This window comes from Macaca nemestrina, chromosome 5 (genome assembly GCF_043159975.1).
Source record: "Macaca nemestrina isolate mMacNem1 chromosome 5, mMacNem.hap1, whole genome shotgun sequence".
Taxonomy (NCBI): domain Eukaryota; kingdom Metazoa; phylum Chordata; class Mammalia; order Primates; family Cercopithecidae; genus Macaca; species Macaca nemestrina.
Genome location: NC_092129.1, coordinates 22,423,028 through 22,438,771, shown reverse-complemented (window position 1 = coordinate 22,438,771; position 15,744 = coordinate 22,423,028). Strand labels below are relative to the sequence as shown.

At 38.9% G+C, this 15,744-nt stretch overlaps 1 long non-coding RNA gene across 1 annotated transcript in view; it reads left to right on the top strand.

Annotated features, from left to right (window-relative positions):
- The window catches only part of LOC105465492 (uncharacterized), a 29,417-nt gene that overhangs the window by 3,697 nt on the left and 9,976 nt on the right, over window positions 1–15,744 (top strand). Inside the window, exon 2 of the long non-coding RNA XR_011623034.1 lies at window positions 10,232–10,332. This is a non-coding gene — a long non-coding RNA (uncharacterized lncRNA). The remainder of the gene's footprint in view (window positions 1–10,231; window positions 10,333–15,744) is intronic.

Sequence of the window (15,744 nt, the reverse complement as noted above, 5' to 3'; positions counted from 1 at the left end):
ATTTAAGAACCCATGCTGGGGAACCAGTGTGGTTATTTGGAGGAAAGAAGGCACTCTGGCTTTTTAAGTTGCCAGAGTTCTTGTGCTGATTGATTCTCATTTGTGTGGGCTGATGTTTCTTCAATCTTTGAAGCTGCTGTCCTTTGGATGTTTTTGTTTGTTTGTTTGTTTTCTCTCTCTCTTTTTTCTTCTTTAATGCCCCTTGGGAGTTTGCTTATGGTATAAGGTGGATTCAGTTGACTGGCTTCAATTCTAGTCCACACCCGAGTCTAAGAGGAACTTTCTCTGATTACTGTCTCTGTGCCTGCATTTCTTTTGTTTGGTGCTCTGGTCCACAGGGCTCCCACAGGCAGGGGCCACATTGGCAGACAAGCTGTATCCTTACCAGGTCGGCCCTAATCTGCTATCTGTGTGCTTCCTGAGAAAACATGGGGTTGTGCTTGTCTGCAGAGCTCAGGCAAAAGCAGGACTGCTTGGTTGGAAGCTCTAGCTGGTGTAGGCTGTCTGGCTACAGGAGGTGGGATGGGTGAGTTGCCCACCCTGCTGTCTAGGTGTTTCCAGGGCAACAAGAGGCTGTGCCCCTTGGCAAATTCAGGCAGAACTAGAACCACTGAACCAGAAGCTCTAGCAGGTGTGGCTAGCCTGGCTACCAGTGGTAGGGGTCAGTGGGGACTCCTGCCCTGACACATGGATTCTTTCCGGGACAAGAGGAGGCTATACTCCTCAGCTGAGTTTCCACAGAAGCAGGACCACTGGGCCTAAAGCTCTACCAGGGCTTGCCTGCCTCATTACCAGTGGCAGGTGTGGACAAGGTCATGTACTCTGCTGTCCATGTGTTTCCCAAGAACAGAAAGCTGGGTTCTCTAGCTGAGTTCACACAGAAGTGGGGCTGCTGGCCCAGAAACTTTATAAGGCATTGCCTATGTGGCTATCAGTCACAGGGGTGTGTGGGATCATGCATCCTGCCATCTGGGTGTTGCCAGGGACAACAGGAGGCTGCATCCTTCAGCTGAGTCTCCATGGAAGGAGGACCCCTGGGCCAGAAACTCTAGCAGGCACTGTCCACCTGGCTCTCAGTGGCGGGGGTGAGTGGGGTTGCCTTCCCTGCCATCCGGGTTCTTCCTGGGACAACAGGAGCCTGCACTCATCAGCTGACTTTCCACAATAGCAGGACCACAGGGCTTGAAGCTCTGGTAGGCATTGCCCACCTGGCTACCAGTGGCAGGACTGGGTGGGGTTATGCGCTCCATCATCTAGGTGTTTCCTGAGACAATAGGAAGCTGCACCCTCTAGCTGAGTTCACATAGAAACAGAAGCACTGGGTCAGAAGCTCTAGCAAGCATTGCCTTCCTGGTTATCAGCGGTGGGCTTGAGTGGGGCCTCATGCTCTGACATCCAGCCATTTCCCAGGACATCAAGAGGCTATGCCCTCCAGCTGAGTTCACACGAAAGTGGGACTGCTGGGCTGGAAACTGGTGCCCAGCCCCATCTGGCAAGGGACAGTGGAGCAATCTCTCTGCTCCCAGGCAGCACAGCTGTGGCCTCTACTGGGGCTATGGCACCAGGGCTGATCTGCTCCAGAGCCCAAAGTTTGTAGAGGTGCCCTTGGACTTGAGAGTTATTCCCCACAAAATGTCCAAGTGGCTCTCTGCCTCAGTCTAGAAGCATGGTTGGGAAGTGCAGAGGGGCCAGCAAGATTCTACCATTTCCAATCATGCACAGTCCCTGTAGAGAGTGTGAATCCTTCTGGGGGTTTTCACTCACTTATCCTTTCCCATGTTGGAGAGGTTCTCCTGACTCCACGCTGAGCTCAGGCAGGCTGGTGTCCAGCTTTGCTCCTCTCTGCTCTCTGTGTTCCCCTGCTGCCTTGATGGATTCTGACGTAGTTTCTTAGATGATCAGCCTGCAGGGTGAGTGTTCACTAGCCCTTTTGTTCCTCTCCATGAGAATCAGCATATATGAGCCGCTTTTAGTCTGCCATCTTGGCCCTGTCCCCATGCTGTTTTCTATAATGGCTGTACTAATTAACATTCCCACCAACAGTGTACAAGAATTCCCTTTTCTTCACATCACCACCAACATTTATTTATCATCTTATTGATAATAGCCATTCTGACAGGTGTGAGATGATAATTCATTTTGGTTTTAATTTGCATTTCCCTAATGATTAGTGATGTTGAGCTTTTTAAAATATGTCTGTTGGCAATTTGTATGCCTACTTTTGAGAAATGTTCATCTAGGTCCCTTGTCCATTTTTGAATTGGGTAGTTTTCTTGCTATTGAGTTGTTTGAGTTTATTATATGTTTTGAATATTAACCCCTTATCAAACTTACGTCTTGCCAGTATTTTCTCCCATCTCATAGGTCATCTCTCCCCACTGTTAGTTGTTTCCTTTATGGTGAAGAAGTTTTTTAGTTTATTGTAATTCCATTTGTCTATTTTCGTTTATGTTGCTGGCACTTTGGGAGTCAAATAAAAAAAAATTATTACTTTGGCAAATGTTCTGTGGTTTCTCCAACTTGTTTTTTCTAGTCATTTTGTAGTTTCTTCTCTTACATTTAGTTTGTTAATCCATTTTGAGTAGATATTTGTATATGGTAGGAGATAAGGATCAAATTTTATTCTGTTGCCTGTGGCTATCCAGTTTACCCAACATCATTTATTGAAGTGACTGTCCTTTCTCCATTGCATATTCTTGGTACCTTTGTTGAAAATCAACTGACTATACAAGTGTGGGTTCATTTATGGGCTCTCCATTATGTTCCGTTGGTCAATGTATCTTTTTCTATGGCACCACCATGCTGTTTTAATTACAATAGCTTTGTAGTAGTTTGAAATCAGGTAGTGTGATACCTCCAGCTTTTTTCTTTTTGCTCATGATTGCCTTAGCTATTCAGAGTTTTTTGTAGTTTCATATTATTGTTTTTTTCTATTTTCAATTTTATTGAAATTTTGATGGGAATTGCATTAAATCTGTAGATTGATTTGGGTAATATGAACATTTAAACAATATTAATTTTTCTAATTCATGAACACAGGATATCTTTCCATTTATTTGTGTATTTTATTTCTTTCATCAACATTTTCTAGTTTTTTGGTGTACTGGTCTTTCATCTCCTTGGCTAAATGTATGTATAAGTACTATTTTTTATAGCTATTATAAAAGGAAATTTGTTTATTTTGGGGGGAAATAGTTTATTCTTAGTATATAGAAACACTACTGATTTGTGTGTGTTAATTTTGTATCCTGCAACTTTACTGTATTTGTTTGATAGTTCTGTTTTTTGGTGGAGTCTTTAGGGTTTGTTACAAATAAGATCATCTCATCAGGAAACAGTGACAATTTCAATTCTTTTTTTCCTATTTGGATGCCCTTTATTTCTCCCTCTTGCCTAATTGCTCTGGCAAGGACTTCCAATACTATGTTGAATAAAAGTGTCAAGGCTGGACATCTTGTCTGGTTCCGGATCTCAGAGCAAGGGCTTTCAAATCTCACCACTGAGTATAATAATTGTTGTGAGCTTCACATATATGGCCTTTATTGTATTAAAATACATTCCTTCTATACCTACATTAGTGAGAGTTTTTATTATGAAAGGATATTGAATTTGTCAAATGTTTTTTCTGCATCTAATCAGATGATCATATGTTTTTGTCTTTCATTCTGTTAATATGATATATAACTTACTGATTTGCATAAATTGAACCATCCTTACATCACAAGGATAAATCCCACTTGATCATGGTGAATGATCCTTTCAATGTGTTTTTGAATTGGTTTGCTAGTATTTTGTTGAAGATTTTTATTACTATGTTCATCAAGGATATTAGCCTGTAATCTTTTCTTGTAATGTCCTTGCCCAACCTTGGTATCAGGACAATGCTGACCTTGTAAAAAGTTTAGAAGTATTTTTGCCTCTTCATTTTTTTGAAAGTTTCAGAAGGATCAGTATTAGTTCTTTAAATGTTTGGTAGAATTCAGATTGGCAACCATCAGGTCTTAAGGTTTTTATTACAGCAGACTTTTTATTATTGATTGAATCTCAATACCCATTATTAGTCTTTTCAGATTGTCCATTTCTTCATGATGATTCAGTCTTGGTAGGCTGCATAGCAATGGCAAAAACTGCAATTACTTTTGTACCAACCTAAATATATGTGAAGAAATTTATCAATTTCTTCTAGTTTATCCAATCTGTTGTTGTATAGTTGGTCATAGTAGTCTCTAGTGATCCTTTGTATTTCTGTTATATTAGTTGCAATGACTCCTCTTCTGTTTGTGACTTTGAGTCATTTCTTTTTCTTATTCTAACTAAAGATTTGTGGATTTTATCATTTAAAATAACCAACTTAAGTTTTGTTGATCTTTTGTATGGTTTTTCTAGTCTTTATTTTATTTATTTTCTATTTTATTTTATTTTATTTTATTTTATTTTATTTTATTTTATTTTATTTTATTTTTGAGACGGAGTCTCACGCTGTTGCCCAGGCTGGAGTGCAGTGGCGCGATCTCGGCTCACTGCAAGCTCCACCTCCCGGGTTCCCGCCATTCTCCTGCCTCAGCCTCCTGAGTAGCTGGGACTACAGGCGCCCGCCACCGCGCCTGGCTAATTTTTTGTATTTTTAGTAGAGACGGGGTTTCACTGTGGTCTCGATCTCCTGACCTTGTGATCCGCCCACCTCGGCCTCCCAAAGTGCTGGGATTACAGGCTTGAGCCACCGCGCCCAGCCTATTTTCTATTTTATTTTAATAATAAAAATCAGAGGGGGTTCCAAGATGGCCGAATAGGAACAGCTCCAGTCTGCAGCTCCAAGCATAAGCGATGCAGAAGACAGGTGATTTCTGCATTTCCAACTGAGGTACTCAGTTCATGTCACTGGGGCTTGTCGGACAGTGGGTGCAGGACAGTGGGTGCCACCCATGGAGTGTGAGCCAAAGCAGGGTGAGGCATCACCTAACCTGGGAAGCACAAGGGGTCAGGAAATTCCCTTTCCTAGCCAAGGGAAGCTGTGACAGATGGCACCTGGAAAACTGGGTCACTCCCACCCTAATACTGCGCTTTTCCAACAGTCTTAGCAAATGGCACACCAGGAGATTACATGTTGTGCCTGGCTCAGAGGGACCAACGCCCATGGAGCCTCACTCATTGCTAATACAGCAGTCTGAGATCCAACTGTAAGGTGGCAGGGAGGCTGGGGGAGGGGTGCCCACAATGGCTGAGGCTTGAGTAGGTAAACAAAGCGGCCTGGAAGCTCGAACTGGGTGGAGCCCACCACAGCTCAAGGAGGCCTACCTGCCTCTGTAGACTCCACCTTTCAGGGCAGGGCATAGCTGAAGAAAAGGCAGGAGAAACTTCTGCAGACTTAAGTGTCTTTGACAGCTTTGAAGAGAGTAGTGGTTCTCCCAGCATGGAGTTTGAGATCTGAGAACAGACAGACTGCTTCCTCAGGTGGGTCTCTGATCCCTGAATAGCCTAACTGGGAGGCACCTCCCAGTACGGGCTGACTGTTACCTCGCATGGCCAGGTGTCCCTCTGAGACAAAGCTTCCAGAAAATGGTCAGGCAGCAACATTGGTTGTTCTGCAATATTTGCTGTTCTGCAACCTCCAATGGTGATACCCAGGCAAACAGGGTCTGGAGTGGACCTCCAGCAAACTCCAACAGACCTGCAGCTGAGGGTCCTGACTGTTAGAAGGAAAACTAACAAACAGAAAGGACATCCACACCAAAACCCCATCTGTATGTTATCATCATCAAAGACTAAATGTAGATAAAACCACAAAGATGGGGAGAAATCAGAGCAGAAAAGCTGACAATTCTAAAACTCAGAGCACCTCTTCTCCTCCAAAGGAACGCAGCTGCTTGCCAGCAATGGAACAAAGCTGGATGGAGAATGACTTTGATGAGTTGAGAGAAGAAGGCTTCAGACAATCAAACTTCTCCAAGCTAAAGGAGGATGTTCGAACCTATCGCAAAGAAGCTAAAAACCTTGAACAAAGATTAGACAAATGACTAGAATAACCAGTGCAGAGAAGAACTTAAATGACTTGACGGAGATGAAAACCATGGCACGAGAACTACGTGATACATGCACAAGCTTCAGTAGCCGATTCCATCAACTGGAAGAAAGGGTATCAGTGACTGAAGATCAAATGAATGAAATGAAGCCAGAAGAGAAGTGTAGAGAAAAAAAGAGTAAAAAGAAATGAATACAGCCTCCAAGAAATATGGGACTATGTGAAAAGACCAAATCTACATCTGATTGGTGTACCTGAAAGTGATGGGGAGAAGGGAACCAAGTTGGAAAACACTCTGCAGTATATTATCCAGGAGAACTTCCCCAACCAAGGAAGGCAGGCCAACATTCAAATTCAGGAAATACAGAGAACGCCACAAAGATACTCGTTGAGAAGAGCAACTCCAAGACACATAATTGTCAGATTCACCGAAGTTGAAATTAAGAAAAAATGTTAAGGGCAGCCAGAGAGAAAGGTCGGGTTACCCACAAAGGGAAGCCCATTAGACTAACAGCGGATCTCTTGGCAGAAACTCTACAAGCCAAAAGAGAGTGAGGGCCAATATTCAACATTCTTAAAGAAAAGAATTTTCAACCCAGAATTTCATATCCAGCCAAACAAACTTCATAAGTGAAGGAGAAATAAAATCCTTTGCAGACAAACAAATGCTTAGAGATTTTGTCACCACCAGGCCTGCCTTACAAGAGCTCCTGAAGGAAGAACTAAACATGGAAAGGAACAACTAGTACCAGCCACTGCAAAAACATGCCAAATTGTAAAGACCATCGATGCTAGGAAGAAACTGCATCAACTAACGAGTAAAATAACCAGCTAATATCATAATGACAGGATCGAATTCACACATAACAATATTAGCCTTAAATGTAAATGAGCTAAATGCTCCAATTAAAAGACACAGACTGGCGAATTGAATAGAGTCAAGACCCATCAGTGTGCTGTATTCAGGAGACCCATCTCACGTGCAGACACACATAGACTCAAAATAAAGGGATGGAGGAAGATCTACAAATCCTAGAGTCAATCTGTTGATATGTCTTTAAAAATCTTCTTGGAAATTTGATTAAATTGCGTTGAACCTAAAGATTGAGTTGGGAAGAACTGACAGCTTAATAATGTGGAGTCTTCCAGTCCATAAATAGAATATGTGTTCCATTTATTATTTAACTTCAGCAATATTTTATAGTTGTTGAACCAATCTTGCAAGTCATTTGTATTTATTAATGCTATTATTAATGAAATTGACTTTCAAAATTTATTGCCAATTTTGTGCTGCCAGTACATAAAAATACAACTGATTTTTTGTATATTGAATAAATAATAATAATGATAATAATCTACTCTGATTTTTATTATTTCCTTCCTTCTGCTAACTTTGGGCCTAGTTTGTTCTTTTTCTACTTCAGTGAGGAGTAATGTTGTTTATTTTAGATGTTTTGTTTTGTTTATTTTTGATGTAGGTGTTTATTGCTGTAACCTTTCCTTTGAGAACTGATTGTGTTGTATCCCATAAGTTTTGGTATATTGTATTTTCATTTTCATTTGTATAAAGATATTTTTAAATTTTCTTTTAAATTTCTTTATTGACCCATTGGTTGTTCAGGAAAATGTGTAAATTCCATGTATTTTTAAATTTTCTAAAATTCCTCCTGTTATTGATTTCTAGTTTCAATTAATTATAGTTGGAAAAGACACTTGATATTATTTCAGCCACCTTAAATTTGCTAAGGCATATTTTGTGACCTAACATATGACCTATCTGTGTGTGCACTCGAGAAGAATACATATTCTGCTGTTGTTGAATGGAACATCTTGTATTTGTCTGTTAGTTTCATTTGGCTTACCGTGTTGTTCAAGTTCAGTATTGCCTCATTAATTTTATGTCTGAAAGACTTGCCCATTGTTGAAAGTGGGATATTGAAGTTCCCTATTATTATTGTATTGCAATCTATCTCCCCCCTCATATTCTTTAATACTTGTTTTATATATGAAGGTGCTTCTATGTTGGGTGCTATGTATATATATTCACAATTGTTATCCTCTTTATGAATTACTTCTTTATAATTACAGAAGCTCTTCTTTGTCTCTTTTCACAGTTTTTGACTTAAAGTCTATTTTATGTGATATGGGTGTATCTATCCTTGCTCTCTTTTGTTTTTTCTTTGTATGGAACATCTTTTTCTATCCCTTCACTTTCAATCTATGTGTGTCCTTAAAAGTAAGGTGAGTCTCCAGTAGGTAGTATATGTAAAATTTTGGCTTTTTGATGGGGGTCCCATAATTCCCATAAGATTTATTTACTATTTTCCATTCTTCTTTTTGTTTTTTCATTTCAAATGTTCTGTCTTCAAGTTCACTGATTCTTTCTTCCACTTGATCAAGTCTAACGTTGAAACTTCCTATTGAATTTTTAAATTTAGTAATTATATCTCTAAGATATCTATTTGGTTTTTTATTGTTTTCATTTTTGTCACACTTCTTAATTTGTTCATGTATTATTTTCCAGATTTTATTTAATTTACTATCCATGTATTCAATGTAACTGAACTGCTTTGAGATTAATCTGAATTCTTTATCAGTCATTTCATAGATCTCCATTTCTTTTCCCTTCTTTTTTTGAGTAGCAACTACTGTAATTTTATTCTATTTTTTAGATTTTAATTATTATTTATTTCTTTAGGGTGCATTACGGGAGCCTTATTGGTTTCTATTGGATGTATTATGATTCTCTAATTTTTTGTAATCCTTGTGTCCTTGCATTATTCTTTACATTTTTAAGGAGACAGCCCCCTCTTCTGGCCATTACTTGTGTTCTTTGACAGGGATAAATCTTTGATATTTAATCTAACTTGTGATTCTTGAAGGGCCGGTCAGGTGAAATAAATCTAGACAAGGAGAGCTTGTTGTGAGTTCTCTAGTTGACTGGGCTGCTGTCTTTCCTCTGATGTCAAGTGGGGCTTATCTCCACTGTCTGGCAAGATTGCTGGCTGGATTCTGCTATTGGGCAGAGATGCTGGCTGGGGACTGCAATAGCTTGTGGTCACATCAATCACAGAATGCATTCCCTGGCCAAACAATTTTGCTATTTGTGGTCTGCAGCTGGGCAAGACTGAAGATGGACTCTGAAGTTAGACATAGTTTCTGCTCAGGATGGGCAAGACCAGAGGTTATACTTCTTAGAAATGCATGATTAAGGATTGACTCCTTGTCAGGGTGGAGCCATGGTGTGGACTTTTCACTGAGTTGAGACACTTTGACCTCCTGGGTCAAACAGGTCTAGTCTCTATGATTCTCTGAAATGGGCAGAGGCAGGCACCATCCTGTCTGGATGGGGTCATTGAGCAGGCATTTTGGCTGAGTAGAGCTACTGCTTGACTGCCCAGGGCAATCAGATCTAGCTTCTATGCTTCTTTGAAATCGGCAGAGGTGGGTGTCTCGACCTGGGCAGGGTTGTTTTGGTGGGCTCTGACACTGGGTATGGAGACTAGCCATCTAGGGACTCAGGCTAGGTTTGACTTTCCTCCGTGCTTCCAAAGGTGACCAGATAAGTTTTGCAGGTGGTCTGTAAGGTTTGCTGGTATCTCTGATTGAGCACCATAACTGGCAGGAACAAAGACCTACCACCAAGATTTTAGTGCTAGTGACCATGACCTCTGCCTTCTTTCTTTCTACCTAACCCCAGGCATTATAGCCAAGCCATTGGTCCCAATGTTTCCTGTGAGATGAGACCAGAGTGAGCATCCTGAGAAGTGTGTTGAGAAACTAGACAAACTTGATAACTTCAGTTCACTTTTCCTCCTGTAGACACTGTGGGCTCATGGAAATCCTCTTTCTCTAGTATTGTGCCAAATTGGTGGGTGGATGTGTAAGTGGCTGAAGTGAGACCACTCTCCTTTCCTTTGTAATTCAGTTTTCATTCAGTTCTATGGACCATGCAAGTATCTCCGGCCTGTTTCCAAGTAGTGGAGTTTTCAAAGTGATGTTCTGGTCTTTGGATATCTGCTAGTGAAATTTACATGGAGGCAGTGGGAGTGAAGGCTGAAACTTTCTATTCTGCCATCTTGTTGACATTCTGTAGTGTGCAGAAAATTCTTGATGTTCTGTTTCAAACAAACGCTTGAGTCAGAAAAAAATTATTTTGACAGGATATTTAAAAAATTAATTATTATTTCTGTGGCTTCAAAACTGCTCCAGAAACCCCGAAAGCACTTCCAAACTGAGATCATTGAGCATATAAACAATGGTGACAAGACAGCCCAAAGACCACCCCAACATGGTTTAAGAATGAAACTCAGGTAAGCAGTCGTATTTCTTTTCAGTTTTTGGGAAAATAAGAAAAAAAAATTTCATTTCACCTCCAAGATCAGATTCCAACTGTTAATAGTGTCTCTAGAAATTAAAATTTAAAAACCATAGGCTCAAAAATGAATCATAGGTAATTGCTTTGTGCCTCTAGTTATGCTTTTTTAAAAAAAATGTGTACATGTCTGGCTGGTTTTCAGCTTGCTTATTTAGGTCTGATATAAAGAAAACCAAGCTTCATATCACTAACGCAATAGAGTGAAAAGGTAGAAAGATGTATCCATTTTATTTCAGATGTGCAAGGTCTGCCATCTATGGTATAATATATGCACTAAGATGTATATGCACTAAGATGTAGTTTCTCAAGATCTTGAAAAATATTGTTAAATGCTTCATTAGAAATTGCTTTCATGTTTTGTGTGGCTGTGTAAGTCAATGGTTCTCAGTGGGGGTAATTTTGCCCCAAAGGGGACATTTGCCAGTGTGGAGATGTTTTTTATTGTTACAACTTGAGAAGCTTTGTGCTGTTGGCATCTGGTGTACAGAGGCCAAGGATGCTGTTAAACATCTCACAATGCACAGGACAGCTCCCCACAACAAAGAATTATGCCATCCAAAATGTCAGTAGTGTGGAAGACTTTGGGAGGCTGAGGCAGGCGGATCACGAGGTCAGGAGATTGAGACCATCCTGGCTAACATGGTGAAACCCCGTCTCTACTGAAAATACAAAAAATCAGCCAGGCGTGGTGGCGGGCACCTGTAGTCCCAGCTACTGGGGAGGCTGAGGCGAGAGAATGGCATGAACCCAGGAGGCGGGGCTTGCAGTAAGCCAAGATCATGCCATTGCACTCTAGCCTGGGCGACAGAGCGGGATTCCGTCTCAAAAAAAAAAAAAAAAAAAAAGTGTGGAGGTTGGCTTATATGTGTAAAGGTATAGGCGTATATGTATATAGTTGTAGGCTTATATGTGTAAATCTGTACTTATTTCTGTGACAACTACATGTTACCTGTGGGTTTATATCAATTTATTCTAAAATAAACAAAAATATTTGAAAAATCCACCTACTCTGCTTATGTAAAAACTTTTATCTATATCAAAAAGATCACTCAAAGTAATGCATTATTTCTAATATTTTCATGTTTGTCATTGTTCTGTGTGGGATAAAAATGTGTTCAAGGATGTAAGAAAAGGCATGTAGAAAAAAGTGACAATAATTAAAACAAAATTTAATCTTTACACTTTATGGATATAGAAAACTACCGTAAAACACATTTGAGTATTAATAATCTCACTTGTTGATGCTTTAATCATATTCCATTTTGTAACGTTATTTTTTCTAGCCAAAGGAATATTTTTAAATATAAACAAAGATCAAAGATATATTTTCAAAATGTACTAATTTATGACATTTTCCCACCTCTATCCTTAACCAAAAAATAAGTTCCCACAATATTTTAACTGAAGATTCATGAAAAGGGTGCTTTAGCAAATGTCATGCTAATGTACAGTCACGTGCCAAATAATGATTTGGTCAATGATGGACTGTATATATCACAATGGTCCTATAAAGGTACAATGGAGTTTAATAATTCCTGTGGTGTAGTGACATCATAGCTGTAGTAACACCATAATGCAATGCATTACTCACATAGGAGCAACAGGCTATATATACAGTATAGGTGTATAGAAGGCTATACCACCTCGGTTTGTATAAGTTCACCCTTAAGATGTTTTCACAGTGATGAAATCATCTAACACATTTCTCAAAATATATGCCTGTCATTAATTGATGCATTACTACAATTGATCAAATCTTCTATTGTTTGTGAAAATAATTGCAGACAACAGAATCCCCTCTAGCTGGTTTATGAAGAACAAGTTTAAAAAATATGTATTATGTAGTTTACAGGTATCTTGGAGTGTCTAAGTATTGGGTCTGATTATCCAACCAGGAATAGAGCAGCCAAGAGAAAAGTCAAAAGACACTACTGTATCCAAATGTAAAACACAACTGTGCTCCCCACCCCAATACCTGTGACGCCAAGTCAGAAGCTTCACTATCACTTCAGATGGGCACCTCTGACATCATTTGTGCCAGTAGATACACTCTTTCTTGGTATAGCCACCACCTATGTTTCTCATTGCTATCTGCAAATCAAGCATAGGTGGGTCAGTCTAGTAAAAAACAGATTGCTTGCAGTACCATGGCTGCTAGGGAGTGTGATATCATATTTTGTTTTTTAGCTTTTCAGTCTTTATAGCTCTAGAAATTAAGTTAAAAGGGATTGGAATGGGAGCTGTTTGAGCCAAATTATATTCTCTGCAATAGTCATGGAGCTCACATTCCAATAAATCAATTAAGATTAGGGTCAGCTACATAGAACAAAAACTAAACTAAATGACAATATCTTGTAATCTAAAAGCTGTCTGTCTCTTACATAAAAGAAGTCTGAAAATGTGAAAGATTGCAAAAATAGCACCTATTCTTCACTGCTGCCTATATCACCCCCTTTGTCATGTAAATTGAAGTTCCTCCACTGAAGAGGTGGGATGTATTTCCTTGAATCTAGTCCTGTCTTGTGACTTGCTTTGGCCAATAGAATGAAGCAGAAGTGCTAGTATTCTAGTTCCAAGCCTAAACCTAAAGGAGTCGTGCATGTTTCTGCTGGGTCATTTGTGGTTTCATCATTACCACGAGAAGGATGTGCCCAGCTGGTCTGCTAAAGGATGAAAGGCACATAGAGCAGGGCTGAGTAATACCAGTTACTCTATTTGAACCCAGCTTAGATGAGGCAACTCCCAGTTGGTCCCCAAGAAGCCTGAGGGAGCCTAGCTTCTGATCAGCTAAATCTCATATATGTATGAAAAATACTTATTTTTTGTGAACATTTCTCACTTAGTATTATTGCAGCACTGGATAACTGAAACAGGAACAAAGCAGTCTGAGGCAAATACGAAATCTCAGAAGTGTGAGGGACCCAAATGCTGGATATTTTGTGGCTGTGCATCCTCATTGTACAGCTTCTATTTCATAGTTCAATATGGTTGCTTAACCATCACATCTAAATTCCAGCCAGTAGGGAAAAAAGGAGGTGTGAAGAAAGGAACAAATGCTCCTTTTAAGGAAACTTGCTGGAAGTTTTATGTAGGAACCTAGTTATAGTCATATCAGCAGCAAAGAATGAGGATTGGAAAATGTAGGCTTCATTCCTCTTTCCTGTGCCTAGATAAATACTGGGGCCTCTAACACTAAAGAAGAAGGGGAGGACAGATATTGGAGGACAACTGGAAGCTACATTTGCCAGTAAAACATACTGACAGATAAACTTTTGCTTTTTCCCTCACTTTTGTTCATATATAGGGCTCTTACCAAATGAAAGCAGTTTTCTAAATTTAAGGTAGATTTCTTTCTGGATATATGGCTAAATTATAATACTTAATAATTAAAGAAATATTGATATTCATAAATCCAAAATATAATGTTCTCTATAGCATTTTACTGCTATGCAATTCTGCTTTTTGCTACAGGGATACTTTTTTGGTAATAGGCCAAAAGACAGTGTTCCACTGTCTAAATAATTCAGACAGTGTTAGCAAATGTTAGAACAAAGAAGCATTTGTTTTTGTCTTAAGTGGTCAGCAAGTACAAAAACAGACTCCATCTGGGCTTAAAGACTAGATTTTTTTAACTGACACGTAATAATTATATACATGTATGAGGTACATAATGATAATTCCTTTTTCTACATTTTTATTGATATAGATGTACATATTTGGGGTAAATATATTTTGATACATTCATATAATGTGCAATGATCAAATCAAGGTACTTAGGATATCCATTACTTTAGCATTTTTTTAATGTTGGGAACATTCAAATTACTCTCTGCTAGCTATTTTGAAATAACAATGTATTATTGTTTACTATAGTCACTCTACTGATTTATCAAACAGTAGGTCTTATTTCTTGTTTCTACTTGTGTTTTTGTACCCCTTAATCAATCTCTCTTCATTCCCTCCGTCCTCCCTACCCTTCCTGGCATCTGTTAACCACCAAACTACTCTGTCTTCATGGGATCCACTTTCTTAGCTCCCACATATGAGTGAGAGGTTGTGATATTCATCTTTCTGTGCTTGGCTTATTTTCATTTAATTTAATGACCTCCAGTTTCATCCATGTTGCTGCAAATCATAGGATTTCATTTCTTATGATTGATAATATTCCATTGTGCATCTATACCACATTTTTTAATGCATTCATCCATTGATGGACACTTAGGTGGATTCCAAATTTTGGAATAGTGTTGCAGTAAATATAGGAGTGCAAATATCTCTTCAATATATTTTCTTTGTTTTGAATATATACACTAGTAGTGGGATTTCTGGATCATATGGTAGTTCTATTTTTAGTTTTTTGAGGAAACCCCACTATGTTTTCCACAATGGCTTATTTTGCATTCTCACTAGCAGTGTGCAAGAGTTCCACTTCCTTCACATCTCCCCAGATCCATTATTCTCTGTCTTTCTGATAAAAGCTATTTAAACTGGGATATGATGATATTTCATTGTGGTTTTGATTTGCATTTATCTGATGATTAGGGATGTTGAGCATTTTTTAATATACCTGTTGCCATTTGTATGTCTTCTTTTGACAAATGTCTATTCAAATCTTTTGCCTATTTTTAAATATGATTATTTGGGCTTCTGCTATTATGCTGTTTGAGTTTCTTATATACTGGGGTTATTAATCTCTTGTCAGATGGATAGTTTGCAAATATTCTCTCCAATCCTCTATGTTATTTCTTCACTTTGTTCATTATTTCCTTTGCTGTACAGAGGCTTTTCAACTTGATGTAATCCCATTTATCTATTTTTGCTTTCGTTGCTTGTGTTTTTGAAGTTTTACTCAAAAAAAATTTGCACAGATCAATGTTCTAGAGCATTTTTGGAACTTCCAGTAAGTAGCTAGTTTTCTGCTAGAAGAAAACATTGCAGCATCCCCAATGTTCTCTTCTAGTAGTTTCATAGTTTCAGGTTTCACATTTAAGTCTTTAATCCATATTGATTTGATTTTTGTATACAGTGATAGATAAGAGTATAGTTTCATTCTTCTGTTACAGCTTTCTCAGCACCACTTTTCCCAATGGATGTTCTTGGACCTTTGTCAAAAAAGAGTTGACTGTACACATGTGGATATATTTCTGGGTTCTCTATTTTTGGCCCATGAATCTATATGTCTGTTTTTATGCCAGTACCATGCTGTTTTGGTTACTATAGTTTTATTTTATATTTTTAAATCAAGTAGTGTGATGCCCCTAGCTTTGTTCTTTTTTCTCAGTATTGCTTTGGTTATTGGGGGTCTTTTGTGATTCCACATAAATTTTAGGAATGTTTTTTCTATTTC